The sequence below is a fragment of the Onychostoma macrolepis genome, chromosome 01 (assembly GCF_012432095.1).
Source record: "Onychostoma macrolepis isolate SWU-2019 chromosome 01, ASM1243209v1, whole genome shotgun sequence".
In the NCBI taxonomy this organism is placed as follows: Eukaryota; Metazoa; Chordata; class Actinopteri; order Cypriniformes; family Cyprinidae; genus Onychostoma; species Onychostoma macrolepis.
This window is the reverse complement of record NC_081155.1, coordinates 26400597-26405017: the sequence shown is the minus strand read 5'-3', so window position 1 is coordinate 26405017 and position 4421 is coordinate 26400597. Positions and strand designations below refer to the sequence as shown.

At 37.2% G+C, this 4421-nt stretch overlaps 2 long non-coding RNA genes across 2 annotated transcripts; both read right to left on the bottom strand.

Annotated features, from left to right (window-relative positions):
- On the bottom strand, positions 1-904 carry LOC131545325 (uncharacterized). The gene is made up of 4 exons (XR_009272410.1): positions 720-904; positions 425-538; positions 218-293; positions 1-134 (listed from the first exon to the last, which is right to left on the bottom strand). It is a non-coding gene; the product is annotated as an uncharacterized LOC131545325 (long non-coding RNA).
- A 2566-nt stretch (positions 905-3470) lies between these two features.
- LOC131549531 (uncharacterized) lies at positions 3471-4156 on the bottom strand. Its single transcript, XR_009273413.1, has 3 exons — positions 3972-4156; positions 3677-3790; positions 3471-3546 (listed from the first exon to the last, which is right to left on the bottom strand). It is a non-coding gene; the product is annotated as an uncharacterized LOC131549531 (long non-coding RNA).
- Between the last annotated feature and the right edge of the window lie 265 nt (positions 4157-4421).

The window sequence follows — 4421 nt, the reverse complement described above, 5'->3', positions numbered from 1 at the left end:
CCTAAAATGCTGGTTTGTAGCCCTTGCCATTATTTCTGTGACTTAACTTCGTCACCATGTCACACATCTGCACAATGTCTGCATACTGGCTGCTTTGGCCTGCCCTCAATGTACCGTTGGGTAAGCGATTTTTGCTGAGAGGGCAAAAACAAACAAACAAAAAAACATTATATGGACAAAATCATTAGTTAAATTACCAATGCCATAGTTACCATACTGTTTACAGCTGCTCATGAAGACTGCGGATTTGAAACCTGATTATGGTAAGGGGTGTTACATTTCTGACACACACTCTAAATGGTAGAGAAGAAAAACAATGTGTTTTTGAACTTTAAATCATGTAAATATAATCTATCAAAAATACAATTTTGAACTTTTAAATGGCATTTTAATTGACATCAAGGACATTACATAATTAACTTACATGCAGCATATTATCCATGTTGATCATTGCTTTCTGCAGTGATAGATATGTCCAAGTTGGCATCTCCTCCTTTATTAAGAGAATCTCTGGTGGTGCCCTGAGCTGAGAATAATTCTGTGAATATGTTGCATGCCAGGGTTTTAGGAAAGCATCATTCTTAATTTAAGAAGCCTTACAAAATCAAAATTGAAACTGAATATGTGTACTTTCAAACAAATAGACTGGAGAATACAAGAAAATGGACTGGCAAATCCAATTTCCTATTGTTATTTGTGAATACAGTCACCCGTAATACCTTATTCCCCAAGACACAACATAAAATTAGTGTCTGCAAGAAGATTTTTACATCCTGACATTTTCAAAGACATGACTAAAAATATCCTGAACTCTACTGTGTATACAGCTTCTTTGAAATTTAATAGGACATTAAGTTTTCACACAAAGGTCTGCAGCAGACATTTCACCCCAGATCATCTTGAATGGTAAATCAGAGGGTCAGTGGGTTTTAGTAGTGTCACGCCCCTGGACTGTTTTGTTGTGGATTTTGCTCCCCATGTGTTCCCTGTTGACCCAGTTTCTGCCCAGTCTGATTGCTAATTTGATTCCAGGTGTGTCTCGTCTTCCTCCCTGATTGTCCTGTCTTTAAAAGCTCCAGTCCTTTCAGTTAGTATTTGTTGGTCCTTGAATGTCTTCCTTGTCCGTGCTCTCTGTCAACCATTTGGATATTAAAGGCGTTAGTTTTGTGAACTCCTCGTCTCTGTGCCTCTCTGTGATTTGTGACAAGTAGAGGGTGTTATGCCAGTGTTGTTTAAGTTAAACTGCTACACTTCAAACGCTGTGCCCCAGTGTGTGGGTGAGGATAAAAAGACTTGAAGCTAGGGCTACTAGAAATAATGTCACAAGGCCTGTGTCTTTGTAACTGAGAAGCCCTTCTTCAATATCTGTGACCCTGGACCACAAAACCAGTCATAAGTGTCAATTTTTAGAAACTGAGATTTATACATCGTCTGAAAGCTGAATAAGCTTTCCATTGATGTATGGTTTGTTAGGATCGGACAATATTTGTCTGAGATACAACTATTTGAAAATCTGGAATCTGAGGGTGCAAAAAATCTAAATATTGAGAAAATTGCCTTTAAAGTTGTCCAAATGAAGTTCTTAGCAAAGCATATTACTAATCAAAAATTAAGTTTTTATATGTTTACGGTAGGAAATTTACAAAATATCTTTATGGAACATTATCTTTACTTAATGTCCTAATGGTTTTGGCATAAAAGAAAAATCAATAATTTTGACCTATACAATGTATTTTTGGCTATTGCTATAAATATATCCCAGCGACTTAAAACTGGTTTTGTGGTCACAATTTAGCATAATCATTTTGTGACACTACAATATCTGCAAACAATGACTTTCAGCTGTAAAGCTCTGAAAGCAATTAAAACTGGACCTACTGTGCATTTTTTAAATTGTATCTTTCCTTTAGTGTGTAACAGGCCTATAGCTGTTTGCGCATGTAAATGATCTGTAAAGTTGCAAAGCACAATGTCCACACCAAAAGGAGTTTGTCTCTCCAACCCAAGGGCGTAGGTTTACTTTTGACATTGGTGGGGACATAACAGTTGAGACCCTACATAAACAAAAGTTTAACAAAAGTTAAAGTTAAAGACTACCCGCGGCGACTCAGGACACTGTTCCAAATCCTGCCACACCACAGAGCTCCACTTAAATAGTTTACCATAAAATCACCCTATATTTGTCCCAAATTATTGTTAATGTGCATAATGACTTCACCCTAGGCTTAGAAGATTGTGTGTATAGTGCATCTTTCAGCACATTTGTCTTTCTGTCCGTATATAGAGAGGTAATATAGATTGCGCTTTTTTCAGTTTGCACTGTTTTGTCAAACACCGCATACAAACTCATAGACGCAACTTTGTTAATTCCTGAAGTAAACTTTTATTATGAACTGTTTTGGACTGCTGTCTTGAACTGGGTGCAATGTGGCGCTGCACTCTCGTCCAGTGTTCTGACCATTTGTGCTACCCTGTCAGATTTTGCTACCTCCCATTAAAACAGTAGGTAAGCACAATTTCGACAACGAAAAACGCTACCTATAAGATCATGGTTTATTAACATATACACCTACCCCATCCCTAAACCTACCCTTACAGTAATGCAAATACAGTAGTTATGTGTTGCTCAGCGTGAGAAAAATGATGCAATATTGATGTGCACATGCGCAGTAAACCCAGGTAGGACAATCTGATGGGTAGTAACTGTGTGTGACCAAAGACTATAGAATACACCCCTTTGGTGTGACTGCCTTATGTTCTTACATCGGCCATGTAGGCTATTAAGTGTGTGTCAATGAAAGCGCACAATTTTCTAATGTATTTAACTTCTTAGGTAATATCAATGGTACGACATGTTTCAGTAACACTTTATTTTGATGGTCCCTTTTGAACATTCTGTTGACACTAAGTAATGTTGCAACTACATATCAACAAACTCTCATAAGAGTATTAGTAGACTGTCTGCTTCATATCTACTAACTCCTTATTGTGTTGGTCTCCCAACAGATATTCTACTGACTATAAGTAACTTTGCAAGAACGTGTCAACTTAATCTAACCCTAACCCTACCAGTCAACTAATACACTACTAACACTCTAATGAGAGTTGGTAGAAATGTAGGTGCAATGTTATTTATAGTCAATAGAATGTGTTAAAGGGACCATCAAAATAAAGTGAAACCCATGTTTCAGATGTGTCCGAAATTTCAAAAACATTTACATATATTTAATTGTTTGATCAAAACCTAAAACACTTGCCTAAAATGCTGGTTTGTAGCCCTTGCCATTATTTCTGTGACTTAACTTCGTCACCATGTCACACATCTGCACAATGTCTGCATACTGGCTGCTTTGGCCTGCCCTCAATGTACCGTTGGGTGGCGATTTTTGCTGAGAGGGCAAAACAAACAAACAAAAAACATTATATGGACAAAATCATTAGTTAAATTACCAATGCCATAGTTACCATACTGTTTACAGCTGCTCATGAAGACTGCGGATTTGAAACCTGATTATGGTAAGGGGTGTTACATTTCTGACACACACTCTAAATGGTAGAGAAGAAAAACAATGTGTTTTGAACTTTAAATCATGTAAATATAATCTATCAAAAATACAATTTTGAACTTTTAAATGGCATTTTAATTGACATCAAGGACATTACATAATTAACTTACATGCAGCATATTATCCATGTTGATCATTGCTTTCTGCAGTGATAGATATGTCCAAGTTGGCATCTCCTCCTTTATTAAGAGAATCTCTGGTGGTGCCCTGAGCTGAGAATAATTCTGTGAATATGTTGCATGCCAGGGTTTTAGGAAAGCATCATTCTTAATTTAAGAAGCCTTACAAAATCAAAATTGAAACTGAATATGTGTACTTTCAAACAAATAGACTGGAGAATACAAGAAAATGGACTGGCAAATCCAATTTCCTATTGTTATTTGTGAATACAGTCACCCGTAATACCTTATTCCCCAAGACACAACATAAAATTAGTGTCTGCAAGAAGATTTTTACATCCTGACATTTTCAAAGACATGACTAAAAATATCCTGAACTCTACTGTGTATACAGCTTCTTTGAAATTTAATAGGACATTAAGTTTTCACACAAAGGTCTGCAGCAGACATTTCACCCCAGATCATCTTGAATGGTAAATCAGAGGGTCAGTGGGTTTTAGTAGTGTCACGCCCCTGGACTGTTTTGTTGTGGATTTTGCTCCCCATGTGTTCCCTGTTGACCCAGTTTCTGCCCAGTCTGATTGCTAATTTGATTCCAGGTGTGTCTCGTCTTCCTCCCTGATTGTCCTGTCTTTAAAAGCTCCAGTCCTTTCAGTTAGTATTTGTTGGTCCTTGAATGTCTTCCTTGTCCGTGCTCCCTGTCAACCATTTGGATATTAAAGACGTTAGTTTTTGT